At 37.8% G+C, this 12,129-nt stretch overlaps 1 long non-coding RNA gene across 1 annotated transcript; it reads right to left on the reverse strand.

The window, feature by feature from the left end:
- Positions 1-8,813: 8,813 nt before the first annotated feature.
- Positions 8,814-9,411, reverse strand: LOC131430222 (uncharacterized). Its single transcript, XR_009229501.1, has 2 exons — positions 9,359-9,411; positions 8,814-9,269 (listed from the first exon to the last, which is right to left on the reverse strand). It is a non-coding gene; the product is annotated as an uncharacterized LOC131430222 (long non-coding RNA).
- Between the last annotated feature and the right edge of the window lie 2,718 nt (positions 9,412-12,129).

Here is a 12,129-nt window from a genome sequence, read left to right on the forward strand (position 1 = left end):
ACATGGTTCATGAACCACCATTCAAGCAAACACGAAGTCGTGAACTGAACCAGCGATCTCAAGCGAGCCGATTGCGATGTACGCGTTGTTTCTTGTATAATCATCGCAACGGACAATGTCCAGCATTAAACCGCACCTGCAACAAATGTGGTAAACGTGAACATTTCGTGGCAGCTTGTCGACAAAAGCATGTAAGTTTCATGCAGCGTGAATAAAACGACGAGACAACACAGAAGCCAGTAGTTTCAGATGTAGATAAGCATGAAGACTATAGTCAGGTACAAAACGATTATTTCTAAAAAAAAAAAAAAATTATATACATATAGTAATAATAATGAAAAAAAAAACTAATGATATGATTAATAAATACAAGAATGGTAAGCAAACTTTACTTATCTACGATATTTATTTTCACTAGGAAGTCAACACACTCTTAAAGATGTATTAGTCGACTGTTCGGTAGGATCTTCCACTCCAATAAGATTTATGATAGACTCTGGTGCAGACGTGAACGTCATTGGGGGAAATGACTGTGAATGTTTAAATCGAGAAACAAAAACAGGTCAGGCGACTCTTCAATTGATTACTGGTAGTCCCCCAAATAGACTGCATGCCTATGAAGTAAGAGAACCAATGATCATTGAATGCATTTTTAAAGCAAACATTGAGGTAACCTCAAGCTCAGAATCTAAAACCACCGCAGTCTTCCATGTCATTCCAAAAGGAAGCAGATCTCTTCTTGGTCGATCTACAGCAAGCGATTTAGGCTTATTACAAATTAATAGTAATATTAATCAATGTGAGGATGATAACATTTTTCCAAAAATGCCAGGAGTGAAGGTGAAATTCAGCATTGACAAAAATGTTCCACCAACAAAAAGTGCCTATTACAATATACCAGCTGCATATCGGTAAGCCTCCGTTGATATTTGTTTTATCGAAACAATAAGAAAAAAAATAGTAAAATTGAACAAATACTAGTTTTTTTTTAAACCACTCAATATTTACAGAAATGCTGCCAGGCAAAGATTACATGAAATGGAATCGCGAGGTATAATAGAAAAGGTTATATGCGCTCCAAATTGGATCAGTGGCATGTCTGCTGTGGCTAAGGGCAGTAATGATTTCAGACTTGTAGTTAATATGCGTGCTCCAAATCGTGCAATCAATCGTGAATACTACAGACTCCCATTGCTCGATGAAATGAGAATAAAATTAGACGGTGCAAAATATTTTTCAAAACTCGACTTAAGCAACGCTTTCTATCATCTCGAGTTGGCAGAAGAATCTTGTAACATATTTTACAATTTTGCGGTAAAAATGGAATTTAGCAAAATTCGGTAATCGAAAATTGATTAATTTTACTCATTCGTATTATGAAATGTTTCATAACAAATGTGTCATAGCTACAGCAGCTATAAATTATCATATTGCTATAAAAATGGAATTTAGAAAAATTAGTAATCGAAAATTGATTAGTTTAACTCATTCGTATTATAAAATGTTTTACAACGAATGTGTCCTAGCTACAGCAGCTATAAATTACCACGTTGCTATAAAAATGGAATATCTACATGAAAAAAGTTTATGTAATTATGTTGCTAGTGAGTCTAATCGCTTCCAGATGTCGGTAGTATGAAATTCGAGGGGTTGACTAAAGTAGGGCAAATATTTTCGCCATACCAAATAAATTTGCCGCCTTAGCATGGGCGCTGCCATGTTACAAATAACCCGCTAAATCGTCACAAAAGATCCGAGGTTTCTTGGATGAAAAGAAATTCACACTCGTCCATTTCGCAGACGTATCGGCTGGAGAACAGAAGTTCACCAAAAGTGTATAGTGGTTTTTCTGAAATTATATTTGCTTGAGTTTTAGCTAATTGTAGTTAGAGGTAATATTAAATTTGAAAAAAAGAGTGTGTAAGTTTTAGTTTAGTAATTTTTTTTTTTTTTCTGTTAGATTTTTTAAATTTCCGGTTTATAATACCGTAATTGAAAAACAAGTGAATTCTGTTCAAGTGTGCATAGAACTTATAAGTAAAAAAGGTAAATGATAAAAATATATTTATTTCGCGAATCCTAAATTAATTACGTTCATGTTGGACAGCAGCGCTCGTCCAACGGGCGTTTTTGTACGGGCTGAAATCGTTCGTCGGAGTGACGCCGTTCGGAAGGAATGTTGTATGCGTGTAGTGATTAGAGCTCGAGTGTCGTTCAAGGCCCGCCGCCAAGGCAGTCAAACGGAGTTTAGTGGGTTTACGTTTGCAAAGTTCTCACGGCGATAACCAAATATCGCGCGTGTTCAGGCCGTTTCGTTACATTCTGTGGCCGTTCCCAAGAGCTGGCGATCGAGATACGTGGTCAATTGCGTACCGATTTGCTAAATCCAAAGTAGAGGTTTCATTTCATCGTGGCAAGGATCGATGCGGAATCTTAGTACGTGAGGTCCTTCTAGGGTACGTTGGCCACTACTGCGGATAATCCCGGGTCTGCACGGCTTCCTAGCGTTGCAGAAGCTCTTGTCGAGAAAAATCGGAAGTCTTCCGTCCAGCCGAACCACACTCCGCACCTTTAGTTCGGCCATACGCACATGAGTCGCCATCACTGGTCACGCCATCTTTACCCGCCAGCCGGCATCGCCGACCCCTAGAGTCGGCTTTGGAGCTGTTTCCGTCACCATCGTTGCTGCTAAAAACCTGCGCAGGTATGTCACCAAGTTTCATGGCCATGTAAACGTTTTCTTGCCGTCGTATAAAACAATTGTCCTACCTGAACGTCCGTTTATAATATACCGAGTGGAATGAAAAATATAAGTTTAAAATTTACGTTTTCTAGTTTCCGTTGCCTTTGAGCAGAATCCTTTTGTAAGAACTCACTCTTACTTCCGTTGGTTTTTCTCCACTTTGGTATTTTGTTCTCGAGTCGATTATTTGTTGCAGGTACCGGAAAAGTGTGAACGATTGGTTATTGTGACAAGGTGGTATTTTGGCGAAGTTGAATTTAGAAGTTTTTCTAGTTTTGTTAAACGTAACTTAGTAACCGTTCGAGCTAATTCCCCTGAGGAATCTCATGCTAAAACAACATAGTCGGGCAACTAAACGCGACTGGTGATCTCTCGGTATCCGCGAGAGTGGCGCAAAAATCACCAAGTTTTATACTGCATTTTGGAATAGAGGTAACGGTTACATTGGCGCCCAACGTAAAAAAAATCTATATTGCGTTTTGGGTCAAGGTTTAAATAAAAAAAGAAACTTTGTTCATAAAACAGGCATAAATTTGATTTGGTCTTTGAAGTTACACCATTTTATTTTGTTCTAGTATACATTAATATTGAATTGATTTTTTGAATCAATATTGAATTGATTTTTTTTTGAATTTTTTTTACCGATTACCGTTCATATTATTAAGTGCTAGAATAAGTGCATTGGATTTTCAACACACATATATTTTTTTTAAATTCTTTTTTTTTAGAATATATTAAATATTTAGAGATATAAAATGGGTAGATGGTATATATTACCGAATCCTGATCATTTGGATGATGAGGAATTAGATTTTGAAATCGCGTTACGTCAGCTATTTGTTGACGAAAGGGCAAAAAAAGATGATAAGAAAAGAGAGTTACGTAGAGTTTATAAAGAGGAACGAAGAGAACCTCGTAAATTTGTTTCGCATTTAGCGATAGAAGAGGAGATAAAAGAGATGGAGGGAAAGATTGAACAAACGTTAGCCAGATTAAAAAAGCAATTTGACTACGCAGATATTTCTCGACTTCGTCACGTCCTCATACGAATAGCATCATCAGAAGCAAACACCGAAGAACAAATTCAATTAAAAACAAAATATTGCATGAAGGTAGAGGGTATTTTACGCGCGTTTAACCAAAGGGTAACATACGATCCGGACTGTTCTGCCGAAGAAACAGATCCTGAACCGCGAGAAACGTCCAACAAACGCGAAATCGTAACGGATACTGATCGGAAGGTCAGTAAGTCAAACAAGTATGATAAACGCAGCACGGGTGCGATTCCAAAGGAAAACATAAAATCGTCGGAAATACCCGAGGTACCGTTTTCAAAACTTAGTATAGGGAATAAAACCGAGTCTAAAGATTCAAAACAATCTCGAGAACTCCTTCGTTCATCCAGTCGTAATCAACGACTTGATAGTTGGCAAAGACGAAGTAGAAAACGATCTGACACATCATCGGTAGAACGTTCCAGAGGTAGAAGAGAACACACACGTGGGTCAAAGTACCAAAGCGAGGGGGAAGAAACTACTTCTAGTTATAAAGAAATGGGAAAAAACCGTCGAAGAAAGCAAAGTAGAGAGCGTAGTAATTACCGTTATCGGTATACGGTATCTTCGTCGGGTGAAAGTAGTGATCGAAGTACAAATCGAAGACATGGTCGAAATGGAAGAAAACCATTCAGGTCCAGCAGAGACAGATCGCGAGATGAAGGGCGAAGATACTACCGTAGCAGGCACAGGTCGTCGTCATCGGAAGAGTACGGAAGAACTCGCCGCGAACGGAATAGAAACGGGCGTTCGAAAGTCGAAAATTGGGACACATATTTCTCGGGCGATAATCGGTCTATGCAAATAGAAGATTTTTTGAATCGCGTCAAAAAATTGGCCAAGCACGAGAGGGTCGACGAGCACGAACTTTTGGATAAAATCCACTATAAATTAAAGGGGGAAGCAAGCGATTGGTGGTTCACGCGAGAACACGTCTGTACGTCTTGGCGGAGATTCGAAAGTGAAATTCGGTTTAGATTCGGTAACCCTAACCGCGACCGTGGAATTCGTAGTCAATTGAGAGAATTGAAACAGAAGAAAGGAGAAACGTTTGTTGCATTTGTGACTGAGATTGAAAAACTCAACCAATGCTTAAAGAAACCACACTCTTCACGAACAATTTTTGAAATAGTGTGGGAAAATATGCGCCCTCACTATCGCTCGAAACTAGCTACAATCAACGTATATGATTTAGATCATTTATTGGATCTCAATCATAGAATAGATGCAAATGATCCTAACTTATACCGATCAAGCTACAACGCTAGAAATGAGGTTCACGCTTTAAGTGTTGAAACCTGCTCCGATGATGAGTATTCATCATCAGAGGAAATTTCTGTAAATGTTATACAGCGAAAGCCTAGAGAAAATAGGGAAACATATAAACCAAGTACATCACAGATTACAAAAATCTCTGAAACCGTAGTATCCAAATGTTGGAATTGCCAAAAACCTGGACATATTTGGCGTGCATGTTCAGAGCCCAAAAAAGTTTTTTGCTATGCGTGCGGAAACCTTGGGAGAACTACAAGAACGTGCGAGCGCAACCATCCAGCACCTAAACAACAGCAACCGTTAAACTGAAAGCGGGGTGTTTAAAAGGGAACCATAGCATCTCGCAACCGATTACGGTTCCAAACGAAACGACTCCATCACAAACTAATATTACACAAGAAACGTTGATGATTAGAGTCAACCCAAATTTATGTCCAAAAATTCGCGTCTCAGTTCTAGGAACAGAGATAATCGCCTTGTTAGACTCAGGGGCCAGTATAAGCGTACTGAATTCAACGAAACTGTTGGAAATTCACGGGTTTAAATTATTTAAAGCTAATGTGACAATCAATACAGCCGATAACACGGAACACACATGTGTTGGCTACGCCAATATTCCATATTTATTCGCGGGAATAACCAAAATTATCCCAACTATAATTGTACCAAAACTTTCAAAACCTCTTATTTTGGGAATGGATTTCTGGAACGCATTTCAAATACGTCCAGTTATGACCGAAAATAACGTACAAATAGATCTGGGAAGTATAGACTGTGCAAGACAGCCATTGATAAGCCATCTTTCGACAGAACATTGGATAGAACAAGGATTTGTAGAAAAAGAGATACATTTTGAAATAAGTTCACTGGACCTCACGGAACAGGAACAGAAACTTTGGCATCCATCTCAGCCAGAAGAGGATGATTCACTCGACGTACCGTCTTTAGAACTTCCCAGCAATCCAGAAGAAATAATCGAGACTATTGAAACAGAACACGAACTTACTGAGGTACAAAAAAGGCAACTTAAAGACACGATCAAGTTATTTCCACTGACTAGTGAATCAAAATTAGGAAGAACGACTTTAATTGAACACGAAATTGAAGTTAGTGACGGAGGAAAAATGAGAGATTTGCCGATGTACCGATATTCACCGCGTATATGGGAGAAAATTGAAGAGGAATTAAAGCGTTATGAACAACTCGATGTCATCGAAGAATGCACGAGTGAGTTCGCTAGCCCTTTGGTTCCAGTAAAGAAACCAAGTGGGAAAATTAGAGTTTGTTTAGACTCTCGAAGAATAAATTCCATTACGAAAAAAGACGCTTATCCCATGCGAAACATGAATGAAATTTTTCATAGGCTGCAAAAAGCTAAATACTTTAGCATAATTGACCTAAAGGATGCGTATTTTCAAATACCATTGAAGGAAAGTTCAAGAAATCTCACAGCGTTTCGAACTCCTAAAGGACTATTTCGATTCAAAGTAGTCCCATTTGGACTCAAAAATGCTCCGTTTACTATGAACAGATTAATGAATAAAGCAATAGGATTCGATTTGGAACCCTATGTGTTCATCTACCTAGATGACATAGTGGTGGCCACGGAAACGCTAGAGGAGCATTTTCGTCTGCTTCAAGAAGTTGCTAAGCGGTTGCAAAAGGCTTGTTTAACAATTTCGGTTGAAAAAAGTCGCTTTTGTAGGAAAAAAATTCGGTATTTAGGTTACTTGTTAACTGAAAATGGGCTTGCCATAGATAGCAGTAAATTGGAACCAATACTAAACTACTCTCGTCCAAAAACGATTCGTGATGTGAGACGACTGATGGGTTTAATGGGTTTCTACCAAAAATTTATAAAAAATTATAGCCACGTTACAGCTCCAATAACAGATCTTTTGAAAAAAACAAAAAAATTCAAGTGGACTGAAGAGGCCGATAATGCCCTCAGCGAACTAAAATCTGTGCTAACATCTTCACCGGTGCTGGCAAACCCACGTTACGATCAACCTTTTATAATCGAAACCGATGCATCCCAGCTTGCAGTAGGGGCAGCACTGTTACAAGAATTTCCAGAAGGAAAAAGAATTATCGGGTATTTCAGCAAGAAATTATCAAGTACTCAGCGCAAATATGCAGCAACCGAGAAAGAATGCCTTGCAGTTCTTCTCGCGATCGAAAATTTCAGGCACTATATAGAAGGGACCACCTTCACGGTAATCACGGATGCCAAAAGCATAACGTGGTTATTTTCAATTACAGCAGCCAACGGAAATTCTCGTTTACTCCGTTGGGCGTTGAAACTCCAATCCTATGATTTTGTCATACAGTATAGGAGAGGGAAAGATAATATTCTTGCAGACTGTTCATCTCGAATAGAAACTATTCAAATAGTTGACGAAGACTATACTGATCTATGCAATAAAATAACAAAATTTGCAGATAAATATAAAGACTTTAAGGTCATCGGAGGAAAGATCTATAAACATGTTCCGGATATGGCGAAAATTCAAGATAAACGATTTTGCTGGAAGTACTATCCACCGTTAAACGAAAGAGTACAATTAATTAAAGCTGATCATGAACCAGCCCACCTAGGATATGAAAAAACAATTGCGAAATTGAAACAGAAAGTTTATTGGCCAAAAATGGCCCAAGATACGAAATTTTTTTGCCAATCTTGTTTACCATGCAAAATATCAAAAAATAATAACATCAATGCAACTCCACCTATGGGCTCTCAAAAGAAGCATTGCGACCATTCCTGGCAATTTATAACCCTTGATTATTTAGGCCCTTTTCCAGCATCTGGAAAGGCAAGAAGTACATGCCTACTTGTAGTGACGGATGTATTCACGAAGTTCATCCTAGCACAACCGTTTAGGCAAGCAACTGCTAGTTCATTGGTCCAATTTTTGGAACAATCCATATTTTTATTATTTGGAGCACCAGAAATAGTGCTAACGGATAATGGTAGCCAATTTACATCTAAAATATTTGGAGACCTCCTATCAACCTATGGAATAACGCATTGGCTAACCCCATCTTATCACCCACAAGTGAATAACTCTGAAAGGGTAAATAGAGTTATTACCACCGCAATTAGGGCAACCATAAAAAATAATCATAAAACATGGGCAGACAATATCCAAAACATTGCATGTGCAATAAGGAATTCTATCCATGATTCTACCAAATATACTCCCTATTTTCTTACATTCGGACGAAATATGATATCAAATGGACGAGAATATAAAACAATAGAAAGCATGAATAATTCAAAACAAGAGCATGGCCTTTCAGAAGAAGATAAAGAAAATCTCTACGACCAAGTAAAGAAAAATTTAAAGGAAGCATATGAGAAACAGGCGAAGTACTACAACCTGAGATCTAACGCGAAAGCACCGAAATATCAGCTTGGGGAAAAAGTACTCAAGAAAAGCACCTTTCTGTCTGATAAAGGGAAAGACTTTTGCGCCAAACTGGCACCAAAATTTACAGAGGCCAAAGTAAAAACTGTTCTAGGTGACAGTTATGAACTGGAGGATTTATCGGGAAAGCCAATCGGCATTTTCCACGCCTCATTTTTAAAGAAATTCTAGTCGAGGAGGATTAAAAGCTATGAACCTTCTTCGGAGTGACAAATTTTAAAATTAAAAACAGGTTAAAAAAACGAATTCAAGGAAAAGAATGCGGAACAGATCAACCTAAGAAACTAGACAAGAGAAACGAGTAATAACTTAAATATCGCTGCAAATTTACTACCTACTCCTGGTTAAGCCTCCTAACGAGTTAGTTTACAAGCGAGATTTTAGTTCCTACCGTTACAAACTATAGCTACTTAATCTAGGTTAATAATAGTTAGTCCTATATATGTATATATATATATATAAATAAAAACGTAGATCCGGGCTATTCTACGTAAAATCTTGCAGCTGTCTTTTCCAATAGCTCACCTAAAAAAAATTACAAATAAACGAAATTAAAAATAAATACATATATGATCACCTGAAACAAAAAAACAAAAATGATTAGTAATTGTTAATATTTTAGAACACAGAGTACTCTCCGTGAAAGCTGCAGCACCCGCAGCACCAAAATAAAACATTGTATGCTCAACTGTCAGCATACGACAAAGATGGCAACCGTCATCCGCTGGATTCCTAATTTGCTTTAGTCCTCAGTAGATTAGAGTCCTGAAATAAAGAATTTATCAGTGAAAAATATATTTAATAAAATACGTATAACGGTTTGATAATATTAGGAAAGAGTTCAATTAAATTACCTTGCACTTCCGAACGAATTTTTCCGTACGACGTTCACAACACTATCCATTTTGATAACTTAGAAGTAAACAAGCTTTCGTATAACTGTCAGAATCGCCAGTGTTGCCATTTATGCAGTAATATTTATGGTGTAATTTAATATATGCTATAAATTATAGTACAGGTGCTTACGAAATATTTCAAATAGAATAATTTTGAGAATGTAAAACACATGTTATTGTAATTTATAAATTACGTCTCCGTTTTCGTTAAAGTGCTGAAAATCAATGAATGAGTCAGTAAGAATATTGATGTGATTGATTCGAGGCAAAATTTTTCAAATTTCTTGCAACGTTCAGTAGTTGGTCAGATAATTTCTGATATAATGCAAACGCTGCAAAAATCTGGGTTACGTTCCGTTAATTTTGTACGTCTTCAGAAATATTGGATTATAGTTGGTAAACACTCCAATGATTTACTACAAAATATTAACCTGCATAAATGGCTTACACAAATAATGTTTATACGGGTACGAGAACTTTAGTTTTCATTACTAAAATTTTTAATGTTGAGTAAGGTTAGGGTTATGAAAATTTGATCAATTTTCCATTGATCAAATTTTCATAAACTTGAGTGGAGTGATGTAACATATTTTACAATTTTGCGGTAAAAATGGAATTTAGCAAAATTCGGTAATCGAAAATTGATTAATTTTACTCATTCGTATTATGAAATGTTTCATAACAAATGTGTCATAGCTACAGCAGCTATAAATTATCATATTGCTATAAAAATGGAATTTAGAAAAATTAGTAATCGAAAATTGATTAGTTTAACTCATTCGTATTATAAAATGTTTTACAACGAATGTGTCCTAGCTACAGCAGCTATAAATTACCACGTTGCTATAAAAATGGAATATCTACATGAAAAAAGTTTATGTAATTATGTTGCTAGTGAGTCTAATCGCTTCCAGATGTCGGTAGTATGAAATTCGAGGGGTTGACTAAAGTAGGGCAAATATTTTCGCCATACCAAATAAATTTGCCGCCTTAGCATGGGCGCTGCCATGTTACAAATAACCCGCTAAATCGTCACAAAAGATCCGAGGTTTCTTGGATGAAAAGAAATTCACACTCGTCCATTTCGCAGACGTATCGGCTGGAGAACAGAAGTTCACCAAAAGTGTATAGTGGTTTTTCTGAAATTATATTTGCTTGAGTTTTAGCTAATTGTAGTTAGAGGTAATATTAAATTTGAAAAAAAGAGTGTGTAAGTTTTAGTTTAGTAATTTTTTTTTTTTTCTGTTAGATTTTTTAAATTTCCGGTTTATAATACCGTAATTGAAAAACAAGTGAATTCTGTTCAAGTGTGCATAGAACTTATAAGTAAAAAAGGTAAATGATAAAAATATATTTATTTCGCGAATCCTAAATTAATTACGTTCATGTTGGACAGCAGCGCTCGTCCAACGGGCGTTTTTGTACGGGCTGAAATCGTTCGTCGGAGTGACGCCGTTCGGAAGGAATGTTGTATGCGTGTAGTGATTAGAGCTCGAGTGTCGTTCAAGGCCCGCCGCCAAGGCAGTCAAACGGAGTTTAGTGGGTTTACGTTTGCAAAGTTCTCACGGCGATAACCAAATATCGCGCGTGTTCAGGCCGTTTCGTTACATTCTGTGGCCGTTCCCAAGAGCTGGCGATCGAGATACGTGGTCAATTGCGTACCGATTTGCTAAATCCAAAGTAGAGGTTTCATTTCATCGTGGCAAGGATCGATGCGGAATCTTAGTACGTGAGGTCCTTCTAGGGTACGTTGGCCACTACTGCGGATAATCCCGGGTCTGCACGGCTTCCTAGCGTTGCAGAAGCTCTTGTCGAGAAAAATCGGAAGTCTTCCGTCCAGCCGAACCACACTCCGCACCTTTAGTTCGGCCATACGCACATGAGTCGCCATCACTGGTCACGCCATCTTTACCCGCCAGCCGGCATCGCCGACCCCTAGAGTCGGCTTTGGAGCTGTTTCCGTCACCATCGTTGCTGCTAAAAACCTGCGCAGGTATGTCACCAAGTTTCATGGCCATGTAAACGTTTTCTTGCCGTCGTATAAAACAATTGTCCTACCTGAACGTCCGTTTATAATATACCGAGTGGAATGAAAAATATAAGTTTAAAATTTACGTTTTCTAGTTTCCGTTGCCTTTGAGCAGAATCCTTTTGTAAGAACTCACTCTTACTTCCGTTGGTTTTTCTCCACTTTGGTATTTTGTTCTCGAGTCGATTATTTGTTGCAGGTACCGGAAAAGTGTGAACGATTGGTTATTGTGACAAGGTGGTATTTTGGCGAAGTTGAATTTAGAAGTTTTTCTAGTTTTGTTAAACGTAACTTAGTAACCGTTCGAGCTAATTCCCCTGAGGAATCTCATGCTAAAACAACATAGTCGGGCAACTAAACGCGACTGGTGATCTCTCGGTATCCGCGAGAGTGGCGCAAAAATCACCAAGTTTTATACTGCATTTTGGAATAGAGGTAACGGTTACAATCTAGAGACTTGACCACCTTCTTAGCAGAGGATGGCATGTATAGATTCACTCGTCTCATGTTCGGTGTTAATTGTGCACCTGAAATTTTTCAGCGTGAAATGGTTCGAATCCTAAAAGGCGTTGATAACATAATTGTGTTTATAGACGACATTCTTATATTCGCCAATACATTAGAAAAATTACGATCAACAGTCAACACAGTACTAAGGATTCTCAGGGAAAACAATTTGACATTAAACACCGCTAAATGC

The sequence above is a fragment of the Malaya genurostris genome, chromosome 2, assembly GCF_030247185.1.
Source record: "Malaya genurostris strain Urasoe2022 chromosome 2, Malgen_1.1, whole genome shotgun sequence".
Lineage (NCBI taxonomy): Eukaryota > Metazoa > Arthropoda > Insecta > Diptera > Culicidae > Malaya > Malaya genurostris.